The sequence below is a fragment of the Callospermophilus lateralis genome, chromosome 7 (genome assembly GCF_048772815.1).
Source record: "Callospermophilus lateralis isolate mCalLat2 chromosome 7, mCalLat2.hap1, whole genome shotgun sequence".
Lineage (NCBI taxonomy): Eukaryota > Metazoa > Chordata > Mammalia > Rodentia > Sciuridae > Callospermophilus > Callospermophilus lateralis.
The window spans coordinates 129,646,235-129,666,587 of record NC_135311.1 but is presented as its reverse complement, the minus strand read 5'-3'; the positions used below and the strand labels follow the sequence as shown (position 1 = coordinate 129,666,587).

Here is a 20,353-nt window from a genome sequence, read left to right as displayed (position 1 = left end):
CAGGTTTCTTATTTGTTACTTCCAATTTTTCTACTATAACCAATAACATTATGAATGCAGTACATGTGTTTCCCTTAAGAGCCAAATTGTTATAAATTATCATAAATAAATATCCAACAAAATTATAGGCAGGAAAGATGAAAAATAACACCTCTTCTTTAGACAAATTCTCATTCGTATTATTACTAGTTAATTTTTGGCAGAATTTCTCATGCCTAATGACATGACTTATCTAATAAATCAAAAATACCTACATTATAAATAAAAATCTACCTAATTCTAAACATGTTTCTTATGGATAATTTGGAATAAATCTCAATCAACTCTCAGCTGAAACAAAGTACAATCAATCTAGCCAAATACATCCTCTCTCCCATTCCAATTTTTTTTTATACCAGGAATACTTAACCACTAAGCCACACTCCCAGCCCCTTTTGGCATTTTTTATTTAGAAACAGGGTCTTGCTGTCTTGCTCTGCGCCTCACTAAATTGCTTAGGCTGTCTCTGAACTCACAATCCTCCTGCCTTGGCCTCCAGAGCTGCTGGGATTGCAGGTATACGACACTGTGCCTGGCCCATTCTAATCCTGAAGAAGAATTGTTATTTGATTTGATTTAGTAAAAAATGTTTCAGCTGTTTAGATCAAGTTATCATTTTAGGTATTGTTTACAAACTTCCTCATCTTAAATTCTATTTACAAGAGTTACTAACAAAAAGCAACACCAGTGGATCAAATATTACCCATAATTTCTTTTGCCCAGATGCTACAATGCTAATGAACAAAAGGTAAAAAAGGAATGAAAATGTAATAGAGAAAAAAGAACAAAAGGCCATATGTAACATCTCAGACCTGTATACATAAACCAGGAAGTAATGACCTATTTTTGGCACTTAAACTCTTTTACAAGTCCGTCATAACAAAACAAAGACTGCTTCTCAAAAAAGCAAATAACACATATGCTTATCAGCCAGAACTTGCACTACTGTTTGCCTGAGAGTTCATGCTGCAGAATGATTTTTGGAAAAATTAATGTTAATTTCACTGTGTTTCTAAATGAGAACAAGATAATTTCCATGACTTTCTGAGTGATGGTTGTAGAATTTCTAAACAACTCTATATGAGCTTCGCGGAAGTATATAAGCTTTTTTTTTTTTTTTTTTTTTTTAACGAGGGGTGGGAACAACATTATGGAAGAAATAAATCACACAGAATAAAAATAGCGAGAATCAAGAGAATAAAAGCTTTTAACAATACATTTAATGATACTAATGCTTACTAATCAGGCCTGGATTTCAGTTTGATTAAAGTATCATGAACTTGTTAGAGCCCAGAAAAAGTTCTAGAATCAAGATAATAAAACATAATGAAATACCAGACAAACAATTTATTCCATAAAATTAACTGCAACCTTTCTACTCGCTCCCAGGGCCAGCCAGGCATGCTACGCAAGTGCTCTACCACTGAAACACCCCCAGTCACTTCCAAACATAAAAATAAATAAAATAAATACACAAAAGGTACTGTAACAAAGACAATGCCACAAACATTTATTGAGCGTACAGCATTGTCAGGGCCTTCGCATCTGTTCTTTGGTTTCATTTTCACATCACTCTTGGATCTACATATTGTTATTTCCATTTAACAAATGATATCTTACCCACGATATCACAATTATCAATAGGTAGAACTGGGATTCACACCCCAGTTTCTTTTTTTTTTTTTTTTTAATGAAGCTTCTCTTTCTGTAGATAAATGCTTACTTATGTATTATACTAAATACATAAGTATTTATACTTTATACTAAAGCAAATAAAGAATTCCTTTGCAGAGTCTATAGATTGGATAGGAAGAAAGAGCTCCTTGCCATAGAGAGAATGGAAAGACTATATGGTCAATTATTTTTAGTTAGATAATAGGAGGGAAATCTTTTGGGGACTTTATCATAGTTTAAATGCTGAAAAGTACCCAAGGTCTCTTAAAAAATGCTCCAGTAGAGAGGTTATTCATTTCTGAATGGAATCTCTTTTCACCAAGAGGGACAGTACTACTAGAAACTTAAAAGGGCTATATTTAAAATGCTATCTACCACAAATAGTACTCTTATTTAATTGGGGCCTTTGCAGATTTTTAAATGAATGTTTTAGGCAACTCAGCAACTCTTTAAGTCATAATATGTGTTTTATTCCACAGTAAGGCCATTCAATTATTTACTGTAACCTCAAAAACATATTTAATGAGCAGGACTACACAAATTGAGGTACACTCTAAAATCATTCATTACCCATTTCAACAACTGTATTTGGCATACTACTCTATCAACCCAGCTCTAAAAAATATTTATCATTAAAACAATTCTAGGGCTGGGGTTGTGGCGCAGCAGTAGAGTGCTCGCCCTAGCAAGTGATCCCCAGCACCCCATAAAAATAAATAAAAAAGGTATTGTGTCCAACTACAATGAAAAAATAAATATTAAAAAAAACAGTTCTATAATAAGACAATTTTGAAAAGTAAACTGATTTCACATCACACTCTTTAAGTTGAAATACTAATAACTGAGTATGCACATGCACAAAGATGATTTCTCTCTTTCTTCAAATACCTTAACATGTATAATCAGTCCTACAGAGGCAGTATTTATTTTTCTTTTCTTTTTTTTCTTTTGTACCAGGGATTGAACTCAGGAGCACTCAACCACTAAGCCACATTCCCAGCCCTATTTTGTATTTTACTTAGAGACAGGATCTTACTGAATTGCTTAGAACCTCGCTTCTGCTGAGGCTGGCTTTGAACTCATAATCCTCCTGTTTCAGCCTCCCTAGCCACTGGAAGAGACAGTATTTTTTATACCTAATCACCAAATAAATAAATGCTTACTTATGTATTATATTCTGGGAATATTCAAACCATAAATGAGGTCACCTGCTTTAAAAAAAAAAAAGTCATCAATTCTTTATTCATTATAATACTGAACTGGTTTAAAAGACTTTAGACCTGCCATATTATCCTGACAAAAGACTTGTCCAGCTTAGGAACTCAATCTTTGAGTCATAACAACAGAATAACTATAATATCTATTAAAGAATCTCATACCCTTCCTCAGAAAAAGTCCTCTAAAGTTTTAAAACAGAATATTTGTTTCTAGCTTATACATGGAAAATAAACTTATACTGAACTGTGCCCCCCCCCAAAAAAAATTTTTTAACAGCACTACAAGAAGAGTTCTCTGTTAAGTAAAATAAAATATGCATACTACATCAACCAAAAAGTAGTAATTTTAGGAAATTGCAGCTATAGTTAATTTTCATTCATTAAAAGATTTAGAAGCTTACTATGGGGTCAGGCACTACTAGTCATATGGGGGGGAAAGTTTTGCTACTTTAAAAAGAAATTTGAAGACGTATATTATCTGTTTTTTTTTTTTTTTAAGGAAAAAAGAAAAAAAGATATTAGTTGCTTGTAGCTACCAAACAGAAATGGCTTCTCAATCACCACAGTTATTTTTTTTTGAATTGTTAAGTTTTTGTGTACTGGTTCGAATGCTCAGGGGAACTGGACCACAGAGACACATTCCCAGCCCTACTTTTTGTACTTTATTTAGAGACAAAATCTCAATAAGTTGCTCAGCATCTCACTTTTGCTGAGGCTGACTTTCAACTCCAGTTCCTCCTACCTGAGCCTTCTGAGCAGCTGGGATTACAGGCATGCACCACCACACTCAGATACAAGAGCCCTTTTTGCTTCTTTCACTGAAAACCCTTGAGCAAAAGGGCCTAGGAAGTCTCCTTTAGGCAGTGGGTATACTTACTTTCACAGGGTGCAGGGGCGCACACCTGTAATCCCAGTGCTCAGAAGTTGAGGCAGCAGGATCCTGAGTTCAAAGTAAAACTCAGCAATGTGCTAAGCAACTTAGCAAAACCCTATCTCTAAATAGAATATAAAAAGGGGGGATGGTTCAGTGGTTATGCAACCCTGGGTTCAGTCTGTGGTACCAAAAAAAAAAAAAAAAAAAAAAAATGGTGCTGCCATACTGCTTTGTTCTTAACCCCAAATGCCCATGAGAATCGCCTAGGCCTCATACCCAGCAATTAAATGAGAACTATGGAAAATAGGACTTAAGCATCAGATGATTCTAGTGGGGAAACAGGACTTAGAATCACAGATCTCTCCCATTTCTGAGCAGAGAAACACTGGATTACACATAAAACCAATTCTGTGTTCCTAACAACTAACATTTAAATAACAGGATGGTATTCACAATACAAATTGGTCTGGCAGGCTACTCATGTCCCCACAATAGTTACTGTATTATTCAAGGCTTACCTTTTCCTACACAGTAAGAGTTCAGTTCCCCCAAGTCTATAAATAAAAGCAACATAAGCCAATAAAGGAAATGCTGTGGTTTACTGCATTCCCAGATAACAAAGGTATATTATAATCTCTGCACTGCTGATTGTTTTGCCGCCAAATGTGACACTTTCTATTCCTTACACCGAGAGACACCACTCTCACCTCTACTACAGTCTAAATCTCTCCATATCCTCCACAACCACCTTTATTTAGTTGGTAGTTTCTTCTCATTTGTAATGTCCCCAGCCAGAGTTCTCATTCCTTTCAAGTGCCACACAAGACACAACACACCACCTCCTCCTCCACTAATTTCTTAAATTCCCAATTCAAGTGTATGGCTCTACATTGAAGAATCAGAAGTTTGAACACTGTGAGAATGAATTTTTATAAGGCCCCAATTTTGCGCAATTATGTTTCCCAAAGTGGTCAGAATGATTGTTAATAAAATTAAAACCTAATATTTCAAAACATCATGTTCTAACTGGTACTTGTATTTCCAAAAGGATTTATAAAGACCTAGTTTATCTTAAAAGAGCCTAAAGTAAAATACTATGGTGAATTATAAGAACACAAGGAAGAGTCAACGGTTGGTGACTAGAGACCTGGAACTGGTCCCTTAACAAGGAACATGAAGCAATTTCAACCACCTCAATCTACAAAATGGGGAAAATTGTATTTATGTCATGCAGCTATTATAAATGACTTAAAATACCATGAAGTGAGAAATGCTCTAAGAATAACCTTTAATGTTATCTACCACAAACATATCATCCTTAAATATGGCAATCTGATAAAAATACAGAATAAACACTGGATCACACTCTGTTACCATTCAAGTTATAGTACAGGGAAGAGCAGCTTTTAGTTACAATTATTTCTAAATATTTTCAGTCAGATCCCTCTGCCGAGCTCCCTTATCTGAGGGACGTGGTATGTTTTAGGGGAACCCGTCCTTGGATCCAAAAAGCAAGAGATCTTCTTTATGAGCCTGTTATGCTTAATATCTTCTAGTATAAAACTATCTTTTTTAAAATCCTAGAGGGACGGCCACTCTTTAAGAAATCTGTTTTTCTTAAGGCTTTTAGAGTAACTGCATCTAAGCAGAAGACAAGGACAAAGATTTGGTCAAGGATGCCTTCTGAATGCAATCAGCCTTCTTATGTTTTCATTTTATACAAATGTTTATAATCCCTCTGTTACTTTAGTGATTGTGTGGTGGTGGGCGAGGGTTGTTGTTTTACCCTCTTCTGGTTTCATGTTTCTGGCTAAATTAATGTTGAAGTTATTAAGACAATCACTCTTAAAAAGCAAAGAGGTCCTTGATTTACTTTACCTTTGCCTGCTGGCCTGTCTCCAATGGCTTTTTGCTACTCCCCTCCCTTCTTTTTTTCTTTTTTTTTTTTAATATTTATTTTTCAGTTTTCAGTGGACACAACATCTTTATTTTATTTTTAAGTGGTGCTAAGGATGGAACCCAGCGCCCCGCGCACGCCAGGCAAGCGCATTACCTCTTGAGGCACATCCCCAGCCCTTCTTAACTATTGCCAAATGATTGTGTAAATGAATGAGCTGGCTTTTTAGTCAAGCTTCTTTGTCCAACTCCTTCTGCGAACCTTCATACACCCTCGAACCTTTAGCACACCTTAGAACTTTTCACTGACTTCCTGAACATGGCAGCTGGACTTTCAGTGACTTTTCTCATTTCAAAAAAATTGCTACTGGCCGCTCTTGCTCACAGGTTGAGTTCTATAATGCGTTCTCTTGGTAACTCAAAACATTTTTCTCTAAATCTGCTACTGCTTTAGAAGAAAGAAGAAAATCTCCATATACATAAATATTAAAGAAGTAAAAACTGAAATCAGTTTCTACACTGTGTTCCATGCAAAGAACTGTTGAACTAACTGTGATTGCTTTGGGCAAACACATTCCCCTTACCTGATTCCTTAAGAACAAAAATCAAAACCCAATACTCTGAAAATCTATATACAAGTTTAGAAGAGAGGCACACACCATGCCACAAATAAAACTGGTAATTATCTGAGATTTATCAGAAGATCCAAGAAAATAACAAAGTAGACATTCCACACTGAAGAAAAACCTAGAATTCTAGCCCATGGAAATCACAATTTCTTTTGATCCCAGGATTTACAAATGAAAGGAAATTTACTTCCCATGTAGAACATTTAGAGGCTTTCACACGTTGACATGGAACTTCATTTTAATCTTGTGGTACAAGATTCTTTTTTTAATTGAAATGAACTTTAGGGCAAGCTCATCAAACCTCAAAGGAGAATACATTTTAAAGTTTTCGTTTCCAAAAACCAACAAAAACCAAAGGACAAAAATGATGTGTTCTTCTTACATCTAGTAATTCAGAAGAGATTTTTAAGTTAACCTATTTACTGAAGAACATTCCTGGTTCTTAATGGTACCTGCATCAAAGTACTTAATTCCACCTGTAAGCAATGATTCCTTCTTCATCTAATTAGGGGGGAAATGTGATGCCCTTTCTGATATACACATCTTAAAATAATTCCTATCAAAACGTGAACAACAAATTTTGCAAAAATAGAAAAACCCATCTAAATATTCATATGGAATTGCAAGGGATACCAAAGAGCCAAACAATCTTAAAAATGCAAGAAAATATTGAAAGTCACACTTTGATTTCAAACTTCCCTGTCAGTTGAGTACCTCTAATTCAAAAATCTGAAGTCCAAAACACTCCTGGGATAAATGTGACATATATATACATATGGCAGGGAGGGTCATCCATGGTTCCTGGCTCATAGCCTTTATTATTTCCTAAGTGACTAGAAAAATGTTCGGATACTTTGAGGCCCAGAAAGCAAAGAGTCTCTTTCTTGTTTTCTGCCCCCTTTCACATGTACCTTTTTCTCCCCAAGACAAACTATAGAAACTAGAATTTTTCTTACACAAGGCCGATCAGGGAAACCCTTAAGTCTCTTCTCTCCTTCCCCATCCTCCTGGCAGCTGCTGACTGATCTACCTTGTCTCACAGAAAATTAAGACCACCATAATAGAAAAGGGTTCTGCCCCATAAGGAGGAAAGAATGCAAAAGAACCTGGACAGGCCTCGCTATGGGATTCTACATCTTCTGGGATTCTCATCCGGTCTATCAGCATTAAATTATATATGTGTGTGTATGTGTGTGTGTGTGTGTGTATTTTTTTTTTTTTTTTGAAAGGATAAGGATACTTTACAGGGACCTTTGACTTACATTCCCAGCCCTTTTTTGTTGTTGTTTTGGGGCAGGGTTTGACCAAGTCACCCAGGATGGGCGCAAACTCACAATCCCCTCATCTTGATCTCCTGAGTAGCTAGAATTACCAGCACTCAGCAGATCATATCCTTTCCATCCAATCACATTTCAGCACATATGCAGTAATTCCTGTGTAATGAAGTCTCCATAAAACACAAAACAGCATGGTTCAGAGAACTTCTGGACAGTCAAACATGTGAAGGCTTACAGGAAGGTGAATGAGAACTCATACTTGAATCAGAAGGGTGGTTCACCCCAACTAGATGGGGATAGAATTTGGAGACCCATCCACACCTTGCCTTGTGTATCTCTTCATCTGGCTGCTTGTTTGTATCTTTAAAATATCCTTTACAATAAAACTGGTGAATCTAAATAGAATGTCTCGCTTAGTTCTGTAAGCCTCTCTATCAAATTATCAGACCTTAAGACGGAGTTCTAGGAACCCCAATTTATTGTCAGTTTCAGGATTCACAAGCTTTAGACTGGAACTGCAGTAGGATCAGTTCAGCAACTATGCCCTCAATCTAAGATATCTGAGGCTCCTCCACATAAATAAATGACTGAACTGACCTGAAGTAGAGGTAACCAGTTGGTGTCTACAACAGAACTGAACTGCACGCCTGGAGGATGGGGGGAAAATACCTACACAGCATCAGAAGTAATCTTTGTTGTTAGAGTATATATAGTAGAAGAAATCAAGTCTGAGCTTGTTTTTTTCTATACAGATCCAAAATCCAAAACGTGGACTCAGAGTATTTCAGAGTTCAGATTTTCAGATTAGGCATTCTCAACCAGTAAATACTCCAATATTCCAAAATCCAAAAACTCAGTAATCTACACCATGTTCCATGCAAAAACTCCAAAATTTGAAACAATTTTGGTCCTGAATATTTCAGATAAGGGATATTCAATCTGTGCAAAGCTACGGCAATCAAATCAGGACAGCACTAGCATTAATACAACACACAGACTACTAGGAAAAGAACAGAAAGCCCAGAAATAAACTTTGCAGATATGATCAAATGATTTTCAACAAGATTACTTAGTTGGGAAGGGACACTCTTTAACAAATAGTGCTGGAAAACTGGGTGTGTGTACACTTTCAGGAATACTGAGACTGGGTCCTCACCTTACACAAACATAAAAATTAACACAACAATGAAACACAAAATGTGTATCTAAAAAGAAATAATAATAAGTAGTAGTAAATAAATATGAATCATAGACCTAAAAATAAGATTTATACCAAAGTATAAAACTTCTGGGGCTGGGGATGTTGCTCAGTGGTAGAGTGCCTGTCTAGCATGTGTGAGGCACTGGGTTCAATCCTCAACACCACACATAAATAAAATAAAATAAAAAAGGCATTGTGTTCATCTACAACAATAACAACAACAATAAAAAAGTATAAAACTTCTAGAGGTGAACACCAAGAAAGTTCTCAATGGTTTCTTATCAATGTTATGAATAAAATCATACACAAAAGAAAAAACAAGAGAAATTACACTTCATCAAAATCAAAAACCTGTGCAAAAACACTTAAAAAATATTTGTAAATCATATAACTTATAAGGAACTGCAATCCAGAATGTATAAAGAACTCCTAAAACTCAACCAAAAAAAATAAATAAATAAATATAAATCATTCAGATTTTTAAAAAATAGGCAAAGGGCTTCCTCCACGCCCACATCCTACTGACTAAAACTAGGGGTGCTCTGCTACAACCCTAGCCCTTCATTTTTTTGAAACACAGCCCTGCTAAATTGTTGAGGCTGGCTTCAAACTTGCAATCCACCTGCCTCAGGCTCAGGATTCTCTGGGATTATAGGCCTGTGCCACTGCAATGGGCACCAAAGGGCTTTGATAAACATATTTCCAAAAACAAATGGTCAATACCTTCTGAAAAGATGCTCTAGATCAGTCATCATTTGTGATATCCCTATCACTCCCACCCTCCCACAGGCACATAAAATTTTTGATACCATCAACAAGTTAGTTATATAAACAATACAGGCATTAGCTGTGTTCAAAGCTGAAGATATTTTCAGGGTAATTAACCAAATTGATAAAAATCTTGACTGCTTATATTAAAACATATCACTGTGGCATTTATAGCTAGTATTTTCCATGAAAACTCTCAGAATAAGAAGCAAGCATGAAACCGGGCACAGTGGTGCACACCTATAATCTCAGCAGCTCAGGAGGAGGGTGAGATAGGAGGATCTCAAGTTCACAGCCAGCCTCAGCAATGACGGAGAGCTAAACAACTCAGTGAGATCCTGTCTCTAAATAAAATACAAAATGGGTTCCCAAACTCAATACTTGGCTCAATAGCCAAGTTTCCCTGGTTCCGCACCCCCCAAAAAAAGAAAAGAAGCTAGTATGAGTATACCTGAGAAAAAATTTATATTCCTGACCTTAGAGTGAAATAGTTCTCCACTCAAACCGCTGGATTAATCATTTACAATTTTTCTTATCTTTGAAGACACCTATAGGTTACATACACATTTTTGTCTTAGTAACACATTAGTAGTTTTGCACAAATTTCATATTAAAATACTGTCTAGCATTTGTGAGGCCCTATGTTTACTGCCCAGGACTGCAAAAATAGAAAGAAAAAACAAATGCTGTCTGCCATTCATTTTTAAAGATTGCATATCTTCAGTTTTAATTTAATCATATTTCTAAATAAATTTTTCTTCTTTTGTTGTTAAGCTATCACAAGTATATTCAGAAAAAAATATAAATATGATCAGAATTTAACATTTTCCTCTGTAGTCCAAAAAGTGATCAAATTTTACAAAAGTCCATGAGTATCTAGGGGAAAAATAGCATTGTCTTAATTGAATGAGAAATGCCACTAAAACACAAGTCTTTTAAATTATCCAGTCGTTCATATTTTATCATAAAATTTATCCATATAATTTTAAAGCTTTCCTAAATATGATGTTCAAATATCTTCAATTATTTTAAAGTTCTTTATATAATTTTTAATGTCTCTATTAGTGCAATATACTTATACATTAACAGTGAAGTTCACTTTGAAAAATATGGAACAGTTCACAAATTTGTATGAAACTCTTGCACAATGGTTATGCCAATCACTGTGCTTTTCCAATTTTAGTATGTGTGTTATGGAAGCAAGCACCTTCACATTTTAAAAATTTGTTCATCATACTGGGCACAGTGGTACACACCTGTAATCCCAGCCGCTCAGGAGGCTTAGACAGGAGATTGCGAGTCCAAAGCCAGCCTCGGCAAAAGCGACTTACTAAGCAACTCAATGAGACCCTGTCTCTAAATAAAATATAAAAAATGGGCTTGGGAGGTGACTCAGTAGTTAAGTGCCCCGGAGTTCAATTCCCAGTACCAAAAAAAAAAAAAAAAAAAGCTTGTTCATCATGATGAACAATCTATATCTTAGTTGAATGTGCACAAAATTTCTATTTCTCATATATAAGTATCCTTCATGCATGTGTGTGTGTGTGTATGAGTTTACTGTGTCATTTATATTAGGGGATAGCAAACTATAGTCCTTTGTAAGGCTGGCTAAGAAAGGTGTTTGCATATTTAAGGAAACTACAAAACCCAAAATATTTGTTATCTGACCCTTCACAGAGAAAAAGTTTGCAGATATGCCAGAGGTTGACAACTTTCTTCTGTAAAGGTCCCAACACTAAATATTGACCTTGCATTCTACATTGACCTCTACAGGTGGCTTATACCTACTTTCATTTTATTTTTATTCATTTTATTCATTCCTGTGAATGCTTTTGTTTCCACCTTTCTGTGTCATGTTTAAATGCATATACCTAGATTTTACTTTATGACCAATCTGAGTAACTATTTAAATGGGAATTAAATTTTGTCATTATTACTGCTACCAACATGTGTCAGTCCTGCTGTCTTATCACATTTTCTCTGTATTTCCCCTTTCCTGGCTTGTAAAAAAAATTCACTGGGATATTCTAATTCCTATCAGCTAAGGAAGTTACATATCCTTTTACAATTATTTGCCCAATTACTTCACTACTCTCAGCTGTCCCCCATCTGCCAGGCGGGAGGGTGCTCTAACCCTATGTCAGTATGGTGCCACCCTCCAGTTCCATTAGAACCCCACAACCATGCCTCTCACACCCATTGAGAAATGGCAGCAGCAAAGTGCCAGCCTCATCTCAGTCTCTTGCCTGCTGAGTTTCTGGTCTCAGGGACCAGCCTACACTGGTGACACTTTAGGACTCTTGTTCTGACCTCTGTTAATGGAGATCAGAACAAGAGTCCTAGAGTGCCTACCCTGCAAACTCCTAGGTTAGGGCAACACCATAATTTCTTTTTTTCACTACCTCAGCTCTATGACTGTCACCTGCTTCCTACAGGTATTAATTTCTAGATTACTTCAGCATCTCCTATATAAAATCATTTGGTGTGTATTAAAAATTCGTGTACCAACAACCCCCCGCAATTTGAAATAGTGTAATTTACTTTTTTGGACAAAACTTTGACAACTGCTGGCCATGACTGCCTGCTCAAATAATTGGGTTGTCATGTTATCTGTAATAAACAGACCAAAATTGAAAAATTAACTGTAAAAGACGATGTGCAATTTTATAATTAATAAAGAGTTATAAGAATTCGATGGTGCAGGCATATAATCCCAGCGGCTCGGGAGTTTGAGGCAAGAGGACTGTGAATTTGAAGCCAGGCTCAGCGAAAGCCTAGTGCTAAGCAAATCCAGTGAAACCCTATCTCTAAATAAAATAAAAAATACGTTAGTTGAGAGCCCCTGAATTCAATCTCTGGTACCAAAATAAGATAAATGGATTAATAAAGTCTTTGCTACTATGGCATACTGTCTAAAATTAAGAATCACTGAGCCTGGCCTGGTGGCACTAAGGAGGCTAAGGCCAGAGAATCACAAGTTCAAAGCCAGCCTCAGCCACTTAGTGAGGCCCTAAGAAACTCAGGGAGACCCTGTCTCAAATAAAATATAAAAAAGGGCTGGGGATGTGGCTCAGTGGTTAGGCAGCTTTCAGTTCAATCTCCATTATTTAAAAAAATAAAAAGTCACTGGCATTAACAGGGCACAGTAGAGCAAGCCTAGAATCCTAGTAACTCAGGAAGCTAAGGCAGAAGGTTTGAAAATTCGGGACCAGCTTCAACAACTTGGTGAAAAAAATTTTAAAACAGAAAATTTTAAATTAAGTGGGGGGGGGGGGGTCAGTGTTTAAGCACATCTGGGTTCAATCCCTGCTACCCAGACACACAAAATAACCACCAACAGTGAATAGAAAAGACAATTAAAGAGGAAAAAAAAAAAAAAAAACAGAAACAAATTCATGCATTAAGACAAGTTTGTTAGTTTGTAAAATAAACTGTTAACAGTCTCACAATAGTCACCTCTACCTCTCTAGTATTCATTCTTTACAGTTAACTGATTCCACTTGCTCTAAATGCAACTAAACCTCTCCACTATTCATTGACGAAATTTAAAAGTACCATGCAAGATGATTTGTGTTCTCTGCTTTTCATTTAATGCTGATTCATGGAAATTGATAATTTTTAGTTCTAAAAGACAGATAACTTTTAAAATACCATATCTGTAGTTAGGAAGGTAGTGTAAACCTTTCATCTTATTCTTATAAAACAAATATATATGAGATCGAACCCAGTGCCTCTCACACATGCTGGGCAAGTGTTCCACCACTGAGCCACAACCCCAGCCCTAAAACAAATAATTCTGTATGAAGCTTATCCTCTCCCCTCTCCTACATCTCTGCAAACTGCACACTGCCCTTCCTCCATTAAATCTGGATAAGCATATATATCCATCTGCCATCTACATTTTTATGGTACTTACACCCTCTGCTGACCTGTCCCCCAGAGTCCTGTCTATACCTCACAGTTCTCCAAATCCATACATACATGAAATATGTATTTCTGTCAGAAATGTCAGAAGCACTTTTAATTGAACAGTCTAATTACCCAACTTCCTAATTATATATAAAACTTAGCTGTTCTGGGGCTGAGGATGCACTTCAGCGGTAAAGCATTTGCCTAGCATATGTGAGGCCAAGAGTTTGTTCCCCAGCACCACAAACAACGAACAAACTCATGCATAAAAAGTACCTGTTCTATTTCCCATCCCGAAATCTACTGGCAATTTTCAAAAACATAAATAAATAAACAACCCTGAATGCCACAATCAGATATTTAAAAACAGAATTGGCAGTACTAAAGTGAGTTCCCCTCAAATTTAGGAGCAGTAAGTGTGATTTTTCAAAGAGGTAAACTTGCAAGGGAAAAGCTGAGAGATGTTTTTCATAGTAGATGATAGAAACAGAAATCAAAAGGAATCTTTCAATTATATACAAAAGAAACAGTTCTTCAAATATAAAAGAAACAAAATTCTAAATCTCTTTTGCCCTGAAAGAATTTAGATGAAAATGAACATCACCAATTAAAAAAACTGAGCTTACATCAAAGACAAAAAATACTTATGAAATTATAATTTTATTCTTATAAAATCCTTTAGCAATCTAAAAAAAATGTTGAATTAATACTTAAATGTGTAAAATAAGGATTCTACCCTTGCAGATTTGCCCAACAGAACCTCATATTCGTGGTTTAAGGGGACTAGTTTGAATAATAATTGCAGTAAACAAAGAAAAAAATTTTTTTAAATCACTGAAATTGTTTGCTAGTTACATGCAAAACAAAGTAAAGCATATTCAGCATACAAAAACTGCTCTAGGCACATTTCAGGAAAGACCCAAGACTGCACAAAAGATGAAACATCTAACAGGAAAACATTTGATGAAGTCCTATTTTATAAATACAGTTGCAGCTGTTGTTAATAAAAACAAAAAATGACAAAAGAGAACTGAAATTCTCTAATCCAATGTTGCCACATTAAAATAAAATAAAACATTGGATTAGAGAATTAACTAACAAAATTTAGAAGTGTTTACCACTATTCTTTAGCATATGACAAGAATAAAAGATTTGGATATTTTATACACCTTCCTAACTAACTTCGCAATAATGACATTTGCAAAGGTTAGTTACTTATAAAGTGTCTGATGATAATATTTGTTGAAGAAATTTTCAACAAGAAGTAAATTTTTAAGTACACTTGGATATTATCAATTGAAAACAACTAAACAGAATTAGGCACTAACTCAATGCAGTCAGTAGTGCAGATACCCAAGGTGATACCAAAACCCCATGTTCCCTGAATATAGCTTTCGAACACCATTCAACTCAGACACTTAGATGGCCAGAATACATTTCAAAGTGTGGAAAGGGAACATTAAGTATGAATTTTGGCTGCGTGCAGTGGTGCACGTCTGTAATCCCAGCAGCTCAGGGCCAGCTTCAGCAAAAAGTGAGGCACTAAGCAACTCAGTGAGACCCTGTCTCTAAATAAAATACAAATAGGACTGGTGATGCAGCTCAGTGCTCGAGTGCCCCTGAGTTCGATCCCTGGTCTTCCTCCCGTCAAAAAGAAATATATATATATAATGAATTTTTGAAGTAAATTCAAAATTCATCCACTTCAATTACAAAAGGGTGATTAAAAATAAAACCAAGGGCTGGAGTTGTGGCTTAGTGGTAGAGTGCTTGCCTCCCATATGTGGGGCACTGGGTTCGATCCTCAGCACAACATAAATAAATAAAATAAAGGTATGTGTCCATCTATAACTAAAAAAAGAATAAAACTAATGTTCACTCTTATTTATACTGGTTAGCAAGGTTGTTTGTCATAGTTATCAAACTGAAAATTTATTTTCTTCAAAAATAAAGGAAAGGACACATAAGATACAAAAATAGTTCAAAAACTTACATGAAGTAAAATAAAAATTCATCTTAAAAGTAAAAAAATGCACCTTGCAAGGCTACAATAGTCAATGACACGGCAAGGCAGCACAGACTTTTTTCTTAGTATAAGATCCCCGAAATGAAAATGAAATCTGAAAAAGCAAAAGATCTTGTGGGGACCAGAAGTCTTTAGAAACTCATTCTCCACTACTGATGAAAACTACAGTGTTATAGTAAATATCATGATTAATCATTATACCTGGGAGAAAAAGTACTTTGCTGAGTATATCCATAGAAAATACTCTAATCATTGAATCACATAGTATGCACCATCTCAGTTTGCTACATAACATGACTAAGTTGATCTCCAAGAAAAGAAAAAACGAAATCAAATGAAATTTCCAAACTAGTAGACAGGGGAGGAAAAGGAAAAAAAAAAAAAAAAAAGTCACCCAGCTTGTTTGGCATTATTCTCAGCATGTCTTCTCATTGATTCCTGTAAGCATAACTCCTAAAGCTCAAATGTCTAGACAGGAAGATCAAGAGAAAGAAGAAAAAAATCTAGATGTGGATTAAGCAGGTAATCAGTTACAGTTTAGTCTGTTTGTGAAAATTAACTATGTTAAAGCATATCACCAATTAAACAATAAATTGATTCAACTTTTTCTGTAACTACATGAATAATTCAAATAATCTGAAAAAAATTCTGATATATACATATTTTAAAGACAGAATGAAACAATGCAAAGTATAGTTTATTTTAAATCTTAAATTTAAAATTTCACACTGATAACTGTTTACATTGAAGTTGGTTTCCTACGTCCATGGAGATCTTAAGGGAAATTCAAAATCCATTTAACACATCTGGCATATACCTCTTATTTACAAAGAGGAAATGAGGGAATTGATAGAAACTTCCCCATGGTTAAGTCTGAAATAATAGTTGGAAGGTTGGGACTCCTTACTCCCAAGCAGTGTGTACTTCTCCAGGAAGGTACCCTCTGAGATCTACACCCAAATTTAGCTTAAATTCTTTTTTTTTTTTTTTTTTGAGGGGGGGAGGCAGAGATTGACCCCAGGTGTGCTTTACCACTGAGCAACATCCCCAGCCCTTTTTATATTTTATTTAGAGACAGGGTCTCACTAAGTTGCTTAGGGCCTCACTAAGTGGCTGAAGCTAGCTTTGAACTCAAAATCCTTCTGCATCAACCTGAAAACCACCGGGTTTACAGGCATGTGTCACTGCAACCAGCTAAATTCTTTACCATCCTAAAGTAAGGACATACTTAGAGAGACACACCATACCCTTTCCTAAGCGCTGAAGTGCTACTCTTTCAGGGCAACTAATAAGAATCCACACCTAAAAAGATTCTTTTATCTAACCATGTTACAAGTTTGACAATGTCATTTTAACTATTAACCTATAAAGATCTAATGTCTGACTTTGACTAAATAAAATCTCTAAGGGACGGGGTGCTTAAAGAATAAATGACAACTGAAGTAACAAAAAAGAAAATACACATAAAAGCCTTAAAACTAGGCAGGTGCTTTCATGTGGCATGCATGTGCATGTGTAAAATAGAATTTTAGGGAAATAAGTAGATGAATCATCTATTGTTACCAAAATGTAAAAAGTAAGCTGGGATGGGCTGGGGTTGTGGCTCAGTGGTAGAGCGCTTGCCTGGCATGTGTGAGACACTGGGTTTGATTCTCAGCACCACATATAAATAAATTAATAAAATAAAGGTCCATCAAACACATATAAAAAAAAGAAGTTCGGAACAATTTTCTACATTTTTGTCTTTTATGTTTCAAAGTTATGTAATTCACTTTTCCTCATTATAGCTTCTTTCACTTAGAACCTAACAGAATAGGCGCTGGGGCTGAGGCTCAGTGGTAGAGAGCTTGCCTAGCATGCATGAGGCATTGGGTTCGATCCTCAGCACCACATAAAAATAAGCAAATAAAGGCATTCTGCCCATCTACAACTACAAAAAAATAAAAATAAAAATAAAAAAAGAACCTAATAGGATAATTTCGTGTAAACCATTAAATATTATAAGTAAGGAGCTATTTTATTGGGATGCCTGGCTTGTTTTGTTTTTCACAGCTCTACCGTTTCCAGCATGGTAGACAAGAGCTCTACCACTAAGCTATGTTTCCAGCCCTCAGTTGGCTATTCTGTATAAAAGGGTTAATTCAGAGAGACAGAGGAGAATGTCACATTGAAAAAGGGCATGTGGCTAAAAATTAGTTTGTTACTTTCTCCTCAGTTGATTTGTATCTAATAGTTTGTTCACAATAATAAAAAACATTATCACCAAGAGAAAAGGACCAAGCTTGGTCCTACTTTTATCCTAATATCAGGAATAGGCAAAGACTTCAAAGACAGGTCCAACTCTTAGGAACAGTTTCTGAGTTTCACACTAATACTAGACAGAAACAGAAGAGTTAGCAGACAAGGCTACAAAAGCACATGCACACATATATACAAAATAAAAAACGTCACTCAAATTTAGTGTATTTTGTTCTGAGACAGAATTTTATATAATCATAATAACCCTTTCAGAGAATAGTAAAATTCCAATACCCAGCTATGTAATTTATTCAATATCGTAAAACCAAAAAGTGGCTATCTGACTCCAAGCCTGGAATCCTGTCTACTCTATTTTCAAAGTCTTGCTTTTCATTATGATCCATGAACCGTTTAAACTGTTAAATTTAGGAACACTGAGTTTTCCACAAAACTTATCACTTTGTCAAGTATGACAATTTAAGGGAATAAAATAAAAATAAAAAGCCTTCCTTACTCTATTACCCTATTATTATGTTAAAAAATTGTAAGGAGACAGATGATGTCCTGGCATTCAGTAAACCTTAGTGCTTTGGGCCACACACTTGGGTTAAATCACAATTTGAAATAGTAAAGAATTTCAAATGGAAAAAACTCTTTCCCCTATATGCCAATTATCAGTTGCTAGCCTTTCAGCTCAAAATTCACCCTTTTTGCCAGTGGTGTGAAAATGGATCTGTGCTCTATAAATATTTTAACATTTCGACTGACACAATGTCAAACTTTTTGTCAGTAGAGGGCATTGTAGCAATATTGCAAGAAGAGTGGGTTTTGCTTCTTGGTTTCCATGGACTTAGCAAAAGGCTCCTGCAGATAGCATCTCCAAAATTTAGCTTCTCCTGTGATCAGCTCCCATTCAGTGCTAGGCTTCTGTTGCCTTGCACAGCAGGCAGTGGTCTCCAGCAGCCAAAAGCCATTCCTAGTACTCTCTGGCAGGTCTGCAGCAGAGAGCCTCTTTTAAGAAACCTCCCTGCAAACAGTTTTCCCTCAGCACCATAGAGGGAAGAATTCTGGTGAGTTCCAGACAGTAGATCTCCAGTACGTTTACTGACTTAACATGACACCAATGCTACTTAGAAAGACCCGCCATGCCCCTTCCTAAGAGTCCAGACTTTAAGAGGAACAGTCTTGACCCTAACACTATCTAACATAAAGGGAAAAAAGGTACAAGACAATGTATACTGTATTTGCCATTGTTATCTTGACCAAATTCCAATTTTGAGTAAAGAAGAGGACAAAATAAACTTATGCAGCAAGTCTAGGTCGCAACACAAACACCTCTACCAACTGGGACTCATGATCCAGAAATGTTATCTGAATTATCTTTGGCAGACATGCTGTAAAAGCCTTGGTCCAGCATACACTGCAGTAGCTCGTTGCTACAGATTATTAGTGGTAAAGAACAAAGCTTTCCAAATCTTCTACAGGGCAAATTTTGAGAAATTTCCAAAGGAAGGACCAACAGCTTTGATATCAGCATTAAAAAGGAAGAGTCTACCTTAGCCCTAATAGAAGCAGCTACTCCATACATCTACTATTCTTATATTCTTGAGAGTTCTTTCCTTTTAGTCAATCCATCACTATTCCAAACCCCAATTTGATTTAATAATTCCTTATGTTGCACTTTTTGTATTCAAGTTAATTACAATTATTTAAGAGGTTTACCTTTCTTGATGAGACTAAGGCCTAATACACTTTAATTATAGGTCGGGTGCCTCCACTCAGTGATACACAAACCATCACAAGAGCCTCACTTAAACAACTAAGAACTCCTTTGGTTTTGCTTTCAATATTTAAAACTCATAATTATACTAGACTGATATGGGCTGAATTTAAGCATAATACTAATCCATGACAAATTAATTCATATATTACTTAAACGAGTTAGACTAGGGGTTGGGGTTGTGGCTCAGCAATAGAGTGCTCACTTAGCATGTGCAAGGCACTGGGTTTGATCCTCAGCACAACATAAAAATAAATAAATAAAATAAAGGTATTATGTCCAACTACAACTAAGGAAAAAATTTCAAAGAAAAAAAAAAAAAAAAAGAGCCAGACCAGTCGTGGTCTGACAGTTGGAATTCCTTTTCTAAACATGCTGTAATATAAACCTTCATTACTTTCAGCACCTAACTTAAAATCATCAGTTTTAAAATCTTTTTAAGTAATTACAATTGTCTCCTACTATTCCACAGATCTAAAAGTCCTAAAATATTACAGCAAAAATTAAAAATGACACAAAAATAATTTTTATTATTAAAAATAGCCACTCTTACATGTAATACTGACAATCTCAAACAGAACAAGTCAAGGTTATTGGCTTGTCTCTCTCCACGTTCCAACAGGATACTTCATAACCAGCGAGGTCTTAATCAAAAGAAAACCCAAATAGGCGTGTGATGGAGGGATGGGGCAAGAAAAAGAGTATCTTAAGAAAAACTTAAAATGAAAGAGAACCAGAAACATAGCTTCTTCAACCAGTTGCTGAATGTCTGAACAAAAACTTAAGCCTAACAAATTCAAATTATCTACCTGCAAAATCAAAAAC

General features: G+C 35.7%; 1 protein-coding gene across 9 annotated transcripts in view; it reads right to left on the bottom strand.

Moving 5' to 3' along the window:
* The window catches only part of Eif4g3 (eukaryotic translation initiation factor 4 gamma 3), a 284,385-nt gene that overhangs the window by 157,631 nt on the left and 106,401 nt on the right, over nt 1-20,353 (bottom strand). The gene's annotated exons all lie outside the window — the stretch shown is intronic.